Here is a 12,067-nt window from a genome sequence, read left to right on the forward strand (position 1 = left end):
GAGAGCATAAGGTCACAGAAGATTGTGGACAAATTATTGTTCAGCCAGAAGGCAATATGATAATCAGGCAATAAGGATAATCAATTCGGTGATTGGAGGGTTAGAAAGCACAGGAGTTTATATCAATGACTTAGTGATCTGGAATGACACGTGGGAAGAACATATTGCAGCTGTAGGAAAACGGTTTGACAGACTTTCCAAGGCCAATCTTACGGTGAACTTTGCTAAAAGTGAATTTGGCCTTGCCACAGTCACATATCTGGGTTATGTGGTGGGCCAAGGCCAGCTGGCTCCTGTACAGGCCAAGGTCCAAGCTATTGCTGAAGTTCCTGTTCCAACTAGCAAGAAAGCTTTAAGAAGGGTTTTAGGAATGGTGGAGTATTGTAGAAAATTCTGTGAGAACTTTGCTGACATCGCTCTCCCCCTAACAGAACTCCTAGGGAAGACTGAAAGGTTTGAATGGAGTGACCTTTGCCAGGAGGCATTTGAACGTCTGAAATCCATCCTGTGTTATCATCCTGTGCTCAAAGCACCTGACTTTTCAAAGCCATTTTCTATAACAACAGATGCTAGTGACGAAACTGCTGGAGCAGTACTGTTACAGAAGGGAGTGGATGACATTGAATATCCAGTAGCTTATTTCTCAAAGAAATTTAATGTACATGAGAAAAATTATTCAACTGTTGAAAAGGAATTACTAGCACTTATTCTGGCTTTGCAATATTTTGAGGCCTGTGATCAGAGACCTCAAAACCTTTCTGTTGCTCAGAGACCACTTGTGGTTTACATGGGTTATAATCCGTTGGTGTTTCTAAATAAAATGAAGGATAAGAATAGAAGGTTGCTAAATTGCAGTCTGGTATTGCAGGAAGGTGACTTAAAAATCAAACATGTGAAAGAAAGGTACTGACAATGTTATAGCTGATTAGTTATCCAGATATTAAGTTGAAAACTGTAACCATTTTTGCCCGGCTAGCTCAGTCGGTAGAGCATGGGACTCTTAATCCCAGGGTCGTAGGTTCAAGCCCCACGTTGGACAGGGGATAAAGAACCAGCAGAAATAGAAACCACTTTGGAGTCTCGTATTGCTATAAACTACTAATATTTATTAGTAACTATGCAATACAGTAATATAAATGTAGATAAATCAAACAGGTTAGCAATGATTATATATAAAAGTAAGTGTGGAATATATATGTATGAAAAAACCAAGCTTCTTTAAGTCTAGGGGTAAAAAGATACAGTCTTACGATGTTGAGTAAAGTTCAGTTCAGTTCAGTTTGTGGTATTTAGTTGAATAGTGATGGAGAGAGAGTGAGTTGAGTCTTTAGGTGAGCTGATGCCATCAATCTTCTCGTCGTCCTCCGAAATCCTTTACAAGTCATCGACTGTGACTTTAACCAGGGGGACTGGTCTTCTGTGGTGGAGCTATCACCCAGGCGAGGGTGGACGCATAGGCAACTCCCCACCAGTCAACCCCTTCTTCACCGATGGAATAGCAATTTGGATCGATCTGCCAAAAACCCACTTTCTCTGTGGGCACAGCAATGCTCATTCAGTGTCCAGATCATGTGTCCTGAGGTCTGTATCATCTGACCTCCCATTTATTTCTCTGTGCTGAGCATCACCTGCCAGTCAAAGAGTCCCTCCTTCCTTTGTCTGCAAAGAAGTACACAAGCAGGCAACCTGTCCTTGGAAGTAATATCAATAATGTGCTGAAAATCATAACATCGAGTGTTCAGTACATAACACACCTTCGGTCACCATAGCAACTTTCGAGTTGCTCGGTGCTGTCTCCAAATCCAAACTCAGTAAAAATCCAAAGTTACTTTCAATGCCTTAAAGTGACAGTCCAACTGTTAATCTTCGTCTCTCTCTCTCTTTTCAAAAAGCAACATATCGGTGGTAATTAACTCTGTCTCTCTCTCCTTTCCAAACAAACCATCAATGATAAATGTCTTTCTCCAAACAGTTAATAGGGGTACTCCAGGATCCCCTCACAATTAGTTGGCACAGGATTAAGGGGTGAAAGTTAGGACGTGGTCACAGAGTTTTACTTCAACAAATTTTTGAGGGAGCTGGACAGGACTTCATTGAATTGGCAAGGTTTAATGGTTCTAGAGGGAAAAATACCAGTACCTGAACAGTTGTGATGTATTGTGACGGGGACCTGAATTACCCCTATGAACTGTGCTCGTTTACCCCTATTAACTGTGCTTTTGAAAAGAGAGGGAGTTATTTAACACCAACAACTTGTTTTTAAAAGAGAGAGAGAGATGAAGGCTGCTCACAGGTTGTTTATACCTTCTTCAAGGACATGGCCTGCTCATACATTTCTTACACAGACAAAGGAAGGAGGAGTTATTTGAATGACAGTTGATGCTCAGCATGGGAAGATAAAATAAGTCAGATGATAGACCTCAGACACATGTTTTGGACACTGAATGAACATTGTTGTGCCCACAGAAAAAGTGGGTTTTGGGAGGATCGATCAGTCGCTCTTGCAGTGGTAAGGGGAAAGGGGTTGGCTGGTGGGGAGTTGTCCATGTGTCCACCCTCGCCTGGGTGATAGCTCCACCACAGAAAAACCGGTCCCCTTTGTTGTGGTCACAGTCGGTGACTTGTAAAGGATTTCGGGGGACAACGAAAAGATCAACGGCGTCAGCTCACCAGAAGACTCAAATCTCTCCCTCTCTCTCTCTCCATCACTACTCAACTCAATACCATGAACTGAACTGAACTGAACTTTATTCATCATCGTAAGACTGTATCTTTTTGCCCCTAGACTTAAAGAAGCTTGGTTTTTCATACATATATATTCCACACTTACTTTTATATATAATCGTTGCTAACCTGTTTGATTTATCTACATTTATATTACTGTATGGTGTAGTTACTAATAAATATTATTAGTTTATAGCAATACTGGACTCCAAAGTGTTTTCCATCTCTGCTGGTTCTTTATTCCCATCACGGGGTACGTGACAGCATGGATAAGGAAAGGACAAGTTATGCCGGCAATGTTACATGGAGGTAATGAGGGTCGGATTAACCTAGTAGCAAAAGTAGCATATGCTACGGGCCCTGCATCTTCGAGGGCCCCGCCCACCACTAGATGCTTGCAAGCTGCAGTCTGGTGAAATTGGCATCTCACCGTATTCTCACGACTGTTAGAGTGAGTTCTGGGTAAATGATTCATTTACACTTAAATAAGTGACTTCGGCCATCAGTCTTCTGTTCTTTGACAAAGTACTGTGGATTGAGTTCATAACAATGCATCTCCTAAAAGCTGTGAACCCAGTTTCATTTGTAACAATGCATCTCTGGCTCCTTTGAGACAAGAATGCTAAGTTTACAGGTAATTGCGAAGACATCATATCTATGCTTTTTGAATATGAATTGTCCTCTATGTTAGCACGTAACATACCAAATAATGTATGATGGATTTTAACTTGCATTCCTAAAGGCCATGAACGCCAGTTTAGGCATACTGCCGCCAGTAGAATGAATTTAATCAAAAGATGTGAAAGCTTCAAAGAATTGTCTATACTTGCAACTATGAACTGTCTTTTGTGTTTAGCAAGTAAATATTGAGTCTTAATCACAAGGCGGTTAGACCTGTTCTGCCAGGGGTCTCTGCCTGCTGTAACCTTGTTTTGCCGAATAAAGAAACTGTCTTGTACCTACCGGTAACGCAACGCTCTGTGATTTCATCCACGCCTCAACGATGACGTTCTGGCAGCGCTGTTGTTTTCATGTCGGGGGAGCTGCATGCTGCATGGTACAGTATGTGTGTGCAGGCGTGTTTTGGCTCCTTGCTGTGTCGTGGTCCTAATGCTTCTCATATTGGCACAAACAAGACCTTGTAGAGTTACAGTTGTACCGTTTGATAACTGACAATTCTTTGGAATCATGTTTTCCAAATGTAGAAAATGCCTTGCGCATCTATTTGTCACTCATGGTTAGCAACTGCAGTGCAGAACGCTCATTTTCAAAACTGGAAAGGATTAAAAATAAACTAAGGAGCACCATGGGTCAAAACAGATTGAACATTCTCACTCTAATGAGCATTGAACATGAACTTCTGTGTGAAATAGACATTTCCAGTATCATCAACAAATTTGCTCATGCTAAATCTAGAAAATGTAACTTTTAAATTGTAGTTTTGTTACTTTTGGCATTTGAGATTGATACCTACATGTAAGTAATACTATTACTGAAGTGTCAGACATTTGTCGTATTATCTGGTTGTATAGCAAATGAAAAAATTGAATTACTTTACTATGCAAGTAAATAATTTATGTTTTAATACTTATGTGCATTTTTTAAATTTAGGGCCCCTTTATAACATATGCTACAGGCTCCCTGCTAGCTTAATCCGGCCCTGGAGGTAATTAAGCAGTTTTAGTGAAGGCATGGAGATGGTTCTGGTTACCTCATTTTAGGAAGGATGTGGAAGCTTTAGAGGTTTATCAGGATGCTGCTTAGATTAGAGAGCAATTCTTGGAATAGATTGAGCAAGCTAAGGCTATTCTCTTTGGAGTGAAGGAGATAACTTGATAGAAGTGAATAAGATAATAGATAGAATGGACAGCAGAATCTTTTTTGCTTGGGTAGTACAAGGGGACATAATTTTAAAGTGGTTGGAGGAAAAATATAGGAAGGATGTTAGAGGTACTGTATGTATTTCACTCAGGGAGTGGTAGGTGCATGGAACTAGGGATGGTGTTATAGGTGGATATATTACAGGCATTTATGAGACTATGATCAGCACAAAGACGAAAGAAACATGGAGAGCTATGGGGGAGGGAAAGGTTAGATTGATTCAGAGGGGTTAAAGGTCATCACATGTCAGGCTGAAGAGCCTGCTCTGTGCTGTGATATTTGGTGTTCGATGTAACTTATTTCAGGATCAATGTTTATGATAAGATTGTGAGTTATTTGGCACAGATGCCGCAAGAGTATAGGTGGTGGAAAGTGAATGGATTTTGTCGTGGACATGAGGAAAGCTGCAGATGCTGGAAACTCAAGCAATACACACAAAAAAATGCTGCGTTCACCAGCATCTTTTGTGTGGATTTTGTTGTGGAAATAGATGACAACTGGTTTAATCTTCACCAGAGAGTTGCAGAAAATTCAGTTAGAGCAGGATGTTAGACAAGCAATCTGACAATTTAAAAGTTGCCAGTGTACATGTAGAACAGTGTTTTTTATATGTTATCACAAGTATATGTGAAATACAAATAGATAAATCCTTAGAGGACATCAGAGGTAATGATATGCAAGTGGAAAGAGAGCTGTTATAAATTATTTCTGGCTCTGACTAAACTGACAGCAACAGTATATGTGTACATTCCTGCCGAGGTAGATAATAATGAAGAGACAATAGAGGGGATTGGTGCAATCAACTGTATTGAAAGCTGCGGACAGTTTGATAATGGTTTATTAATCAGTCCTGATGAAGGGTCTCGGCCTGAAATGTTGACTGTTCGTTTCCACTGATACTGCCCAACCTGCTGAGTTCCTCCAGTGTTTTGTGCGTGTTGCTTTGACCCCAGCATCTGCAGAATATTTTGTGTTGATAATGGTTTACCTCTATTGTCAATCTATGTCGTTGTCACACAAGAGACCACTTATAATTATTTTAAAAGCCATTGCAACTGGAAATACTCAAAGAGTTCTGAATTAGGTGCATGTGGATTCAGGAAGGGAAGGAGCATGTCACAAATTTAGAGATGAAAGGGAGGCTGTTGAAGGGGTAGTAATTTGTATGTTAGAGGAGTTAAGGGTTGACTTTCATTCACGGACAGAGGTGGTGATAATAGATTTGAAGGGGAGTTGTCGAAGCAAGTAAACTATTAACAGCATTGTCTAACAGGGAAGCTAGTGAAGCTAGCAACCTAGTGAAACTAGAGGTGAGGAAGCAGAAGTCAGTCTCATCAAAAAGACATCCTTGGAAAAGGCATGGTAAAGAAGGTAAAAACAATTCAAGAGAAGATTTGCTTCAGCAAGCTGAGGGTAAGGGAGCAGCAGATGTAGTTGATTGGATGGCCTCAGTTTTTTTGACAAAGAAAAGCTTTAATTTTTTCACACTGAGGGAAAGATGTAATAAGGAAAGGGATTTAAGAAGCAAGATTTTATCTTTTCATTCCAGGGCAACCCTATTTGTGTTATCTAAATTCAGAATTTAAATTGCAATTTAATTTTCTGAATGCATAATAACACACATAAAATGCCGGAGGAACTCAGCAGGCCAGGCAGCATCAATGGAAAAGAGTACACAACTGACATTTTAGGCTGAGGCCCTTTATCAGGACAGGAAAAACAGGTGAGGTCAGAGTAAGATGGTGGAGGGAGGAGAGGAAGAAGTACAAGGCAGTAGGTCGTAGTTTGAGAAAACTGCGTCCGGTAATTGACCCTTTCCCCCCACCCCCCCCCCACTCCTTCACCAACTCCTATTCCTATTTTCCTCTCTTACCTTATCTCCTTACCTGCCCATCACCTCCCTCTGGTGCTCCACCCCCTTCCCTTTCTTCCATGGCTTTCTGTCCTCTCCTACCAGATTCCCCCTTCCCCAGCTCTTTATCTCTTTCACCAATCGACTTCCTAGCTCTTAACTTCACCGCTCCCCCTCTCCTGGTTTCAACTATCACCCACTACCTTCTACTTCTTCCTCTCCTCCTCCCACCTTCTCATTCTGACTTCTCATCTCTTTTTCTCGTCCCAGTGAAGGGTCTCGGCCCCAAATGACAACTATTTACTCTTTTCCATAGATGCTGCCTAGCCTGCTGAGTTCCTCCAGCATTTTGTATGTGTTACTTTGATATCCAGTATCTGCAGATTTTCTCCTTTTTCTGAATACATATTAGCTTTCTAATTTGAATGAATGGGTGACATATGTATCTTCCTTGCCCACTTTTAGAATCCTCTGTTTTATTGGCTGATGTTATGTCCGGAACAAAATGTACCAGCACCAATGCTGGATCTAAAGTTAGAAACATGCTGTGCACAGGGTTTTTTCATTTCTTTGTTGATGCATTACAAAGGTCATCAAAAGGCAGAAGACATTTTTTCAACTATATTGAAGTCAGTCGTTTCAAACACATTATAACAATCCTCATTGAGATCAATCCAACGATAAGTGTAAGAACTCCTCTGATGTCAGGTTAAACCTTCAGTAAAATCAGAATTAGCACCATCCAAAATAACCTACACATGCTTGATTTAACGAGTGTGAAGAAAATTCTCTTTTAAGATAATCCATTCAATGGAGATGATTAAGTTTTTGAAGATGAATGGGATGCTGTCCAGCTGAGGATATCGAAATGAAAGGAATAATGAAGTATCAAAGCAAAAAAGATGCTAATCTATTTTCCTTCCATTTAAACATTGATATTGCCCTGGACAGAAAGGTCTCTAGAGATGTTCTATGGATTTGTCTGAATCACAAAACACTTTTTATTTTATTTCACAATCTTAAATAACTCATTCACCGAAATTCTACGTTACTGGCTACATTTGATGAATTAACTATTTTCTTTTTAGCTGGATGGAGTTCTTTTATATGTTAAACTGACTGGTTGATCAAAAGTGAAAACAATAGTCAGATTCTTTTTATTAGTCCCACAAAGAAACTGTGGAATCAAATTCCTCCTATCAATAGTTAATTTTGTGTTTGTTATCAATTCTTGCTAAATTATGATCAATTTAATGACGAGTATTTATTGTAGATTATTAGTATTCAGATAAAAATAGCTCTTATTAAATCTTCTAATAATCCAAATTATGAAGCTGGAGCTGGAACTGGGTGAACTCCGGATTATTTGGGAGGCTGTAAGGGTAATAAATAAGACATATAATGAGGTAATTACACCCAAGGTGCAGGATGCAGAAAACTGGCTGACAGTCAGGAAGGGGAAAGAGGTTAAGGAATCAATGCAGAGTACCCCTGTGGCCATCACCCTTAACAACAAGTATATCATGTTGGATACTGTTGGGGGCGGTGGGGTAACCTAACAGAGGAAAGTCACAGTGGTTGGGTCTCTGGCACTGAGACTGCCTCTGTCACTCAGAAGGGAAGGGGGGGAAGAAGAGGCATACTGTGGTGATAGGAGATTTGTTAGTTAGGGGAACGGACAGGAGGTTCTGTGGGCGAGAACAAGATTTCCGGATGGTGGGTTGCATCCCAGGTGCCAGGGTTCGGGATATCTCGGATTGAGTCCTCAGCATTCTTAAGTGGGAGGATGAACAGCCAGAAGTTGTTGTCCATGTAGGTACCAATAATATGGGTAGGATGAGTGACGAGGTTCTGCATAGGGAGTTTAGGGAGTTAGGTGCTTAAATTAAAGGGCGGGACCTCCAGGGTTGTGATCTCAGGATTGCTACCCATGCCACATGCTAGTGAGGCCAGAACTAGGAAGAGAGCACAGGAAAATTTTTAATTAGGGAAAGGCAAATTATGAGGCTACAAGGCTAGAACTTGCGGGTGTGAATTGGGATGATGTTTTTGCGGGGAAATGTATTATGGTCATGTGGTCGATGTTTAGAGATCTCTTGCGGGATGTTAGGGATAAATTTGTTCCGGTGAGGAAGATAAAGAATGGTAGGGTGAAGGAACTATGGGTGACAAGTGAGGTGGAAAATCTAGTCAAGTGGAAGAAGGCAGCATACATAAGGTTTAGGAAGCAAGGATCAGATGGGTCTATTGAGGAATATAGGGAAGCAAGAAAGGAGCTTAAGAAGGGGCTGAGAAGAGCAAGAAGGGGGCATGAGAAGGCCTTGGCAAGTAGGGTAAAGGAAAACCCCAAGGCATTCTTCAACTATGTGAAGAAAAAAAGGATGACAGGAGTGAAGGTAGGACCGATTAGAGATAAAGGTGGGAAGATGTGTCTGGAGGCTGTGGAAGTGAGCGAGGTCCTCAATGAATACTTCTCTTTGGTATTCACCAATGAGAGGGAACTTGATGATGGTGAGGATAATATGAATGAGGTTGATGTTCTGGAGCATGTTGATATTAAGGGAGAGGAGGTGTTGGAGTTGTTAAAATACATTAGGACAGATAAGTCCCCGGGGACTGAGGGAATATTCTCCAGGCTGCTCCACGAGGCGAGAGAAGAGATTGCTGAGCCTCTGGCTAGGATCTTTATGTCCTCGTTGTCCATGGGACTGGTACCGGAGGATTGGAGGGAGGAGAATGTTGTCCCCTTGTTCAAAAAGGGTAGTAGGGATAGTCCAGGTAATTATAGACCAGTGAGTCTTACGTCTGTGGTGGGAAAGCTGTTGGAAAAGATTCTTAGAGATAGGATCTATAGACATTTGGAAAATCATGGTCTGATCAGGGACAGTCAGCATGGCTTTGTGAAGGGCAGATCGTGTCTAACAAGCCTGATAGAGTTCTTTGAGGAGGTGACCAGGCATATAGATGAGGGTAGTGCAGTGGATGTGATCTATATGGATTTTAGTAAGGCAGTTGACAAGGTTCCACATGGTAGGCTTATTCAGAAAGTTAGAAGGCATGGGATCCAGGGAAGTTTGGCCAGGTGGATTCAGAATTGACTTGCCTGCAGAAAGCAGAGGGTTATGGTGGAGGGAGTACATTCAGATTGGAGGGTTGTGACTAGTGGTGTCCCACAAGGATCTGTTCGGGGACCTCTACTTTTCGTGATTTTTATTAACGACCTGGATGTGGGGGTAGAAGGGTGGGTTGGCAAGTTTGCAGACGACACAAAGGTTGGTGGTGTTGTAGATAGTGTAGAGGATTGTCAAAGATTGCAGAGAGGCATTGATAGGATGCAGAAGTGGGCTGAGAAGTGGCAGATGGAGTTCAACCCAGAGAAGTGTGAGGTGGTACACTTTGGAAGGACAAACTCCAAGGCAGAGTACAAAGTAAATGGAAGGATACTTGGTAGTGTGGAGGAGCAGAGGGATCCGGGGGTACATGTCCACAGATCCCTGAAAGGTAGATAAGGTAGTTAAGAAAGCTTATGGGGTGTTAGCTTTCATAAGTCGAGGGATAGAGTTTAAGAGTCGCGATGTAATGATGCAGCTCTATAAAACTCTGGTTAGGCCACACTTGGAGTACTGTGTCCAGTTCTGGTCACCTCACTATAGGAAGGATGTGGAAGCATTGGAAAGGGTACAGAGGAGATTTACCAGGATGCTGCCTGGTTTAGAAAGTATGCATTATGATCATAGATTAAGGGAGCTAGGGCTTTAGACTTTGGAGAGAAGGAGGATGAGAGGAGACATGATAGAGGTGTACAAGATAATAAGAGGAATAGATAGAGTGGATAGCCAGCTCCTCTTCCCCAGGGCACCACTGCTCAATACAAGAGGACATGGCTTTAAGGTAAGGTGTGGGAAGTTCAAGGGGGATATTAGAGGAAGGTTTTTTACTCAAAGAGTGGTTGGTGTGTGGAATGCACTGCCTGAGTCAGTGGTGGAGGCAGATACACTAGTGAAGTTTAAGAGACTACTAGACAGGTATATGGAGGAATTTAAGGTGGGGGCTTATATGGGAGGCAGTGTTTGAGGGTCGGCACAACATTGTTGGCCGAAGGGCCTGTACTGTGCTGTACTATTCTATGTTCTATGTTCTATTATACAATTTAATACATGGCTAAGGAGTTGGTGTTGGAGGGAGAGCTTAATATTTTTGGATCATTGGGCTCTCTGACAGGGAAGATGGGATCTGTACAGAAGGATCTGCTTGCATCTGAACTGGAGGGGGACTAATGTTCTAGCAGCAAGGTTTGTTAATGCCATACGGTGGGGTTTAAACTAGAGGATGGGAGCAGGAGTACCAGAACAGTCAGTGAAGAGGTTGTGGAGGCAGATGTTGGTAAGACCTCAGACAAAGTTAGGAATCAAAAGGTTAGCATGGTGTGACTAGTGTCCTGAGCTGCCTGGATTTCAATGCAACAAGTACAGTGTCAGAAGAAAGGTGGATAACAGCCCTGAAGATGAGGTAGCTGGTTTACAAATTACAACGGGAGATAGAAAATACATGCCAAAAGGGTAATGTTACAATAGTCATGGAGGATTTCAATATGCAGGTAGATTGAGAAAATCAGTTTGGTGCTCAATTCCAGGAGGGGGATTTTCTAGAGTGCCTATGAGATGGCTTATTAGAGCAGCTTGTGGTTGAGCCCACGAGAGGATCAGCTATTCTGGATCGGGTATTGTGCAATGAACTAGAACTGATTAGCAAGCTTAAGGTGAAAGAACCCTTAGGGTCAAGTGATCATAATATGATCAAATTCACCCTGAAATTTCAGAAGAAGGGATGAAAGTCAGATGTATCAGTATCATTTTCCAGTGGTCCGATATCCACTCTTGCCTCTCTTTTACACGTTATATATCTGAAGAAACTTTTGATATCCTCTTTAATATTATTAGCTAACTTACTTTTGTATTCCATCTTTACCTTCTTAATTACTTTTTTAGTTGCCTTCTGTTGGTTTTTAAAAGCAGGCAACTAAAAAAGTGGATATTGGACCACTGGAAAATGATGCAGGAGCAGTAGTAATGGGGGACAATGAAATGGCAGGTGAACCAAATATGTGACAAACACTAGGAGTATGGTGAAAATTCCAGGTATCAAGGTTCATGAAGTGTGTGAAATTACCATAACCAGAAAGAAGGTTCTTGGGAAACTGAAAGGTCTGAAGGTAGATAAGTCACCAAAAAGGATGGCTTCTTTATTCAAGATATTATATTTCAAGGACTATGTGAGCACATGATAATAAAATGCAATTTAAATCAAACCATCCTATTGTACTATATTAGAATGATAAGTCTGTTGAACTCTCTCATCCAACAACATTTTGTTGAGACATATAAGACTCTACTGGGACTCAATAGGATAGTTCCTCTATGGAGGTGTCCATGGAGCATAGATTCAGAACAAAGCAGAGCAAGCAGGGATTTCTTTTCACAGAGGATGTGAATTTCTGGAAGCCTTTGCTTCAGATAGCTTTGAAAGTGAAGTCAGTTAATATATCCAAAGTGAAGATAGACAGACATTAGAACTAGAAGTAGTCAAAGAGTTTGGGGAGAAAGTGTAAAA

General features: G+C 41.4%; 1 non-coding gene across 1 annotated transcript; it reads left to right on the plus strand.

Annotated features, from left to right (window-relative positions):
- The first annotated feature begins 966 nt into the window (after positions 1 to 966).
- On the plus strand, positions 967 to 1,039 carry trnak-cuu (transfer RNA lysine (anticodon CUU)). Its single transcript has one exon. It is a non-coding gene; the product is annotated as a tRNA-Lys (tRNA).
- The last annotated feature ends 11,028 nt before the right edge of the window (positions 1,040 to 12,067 follow it).

The sequence above is a fragment of the Mobula hypostoma genome, chromosome 7 (genome assembly GCF_963921235.1).
Source record: "Mobula hypostoma chromosome 7, sMobHyp1.1, whole genome shotgun sequence".
Classification (NCBI taxonomy): domain Eukaryota; kingdom Metazoa; phylum Chordata; class Chondrichthyes; order Myliobatiformes; family Myliobatidae; genus Mobula; species Mobula hypostoma.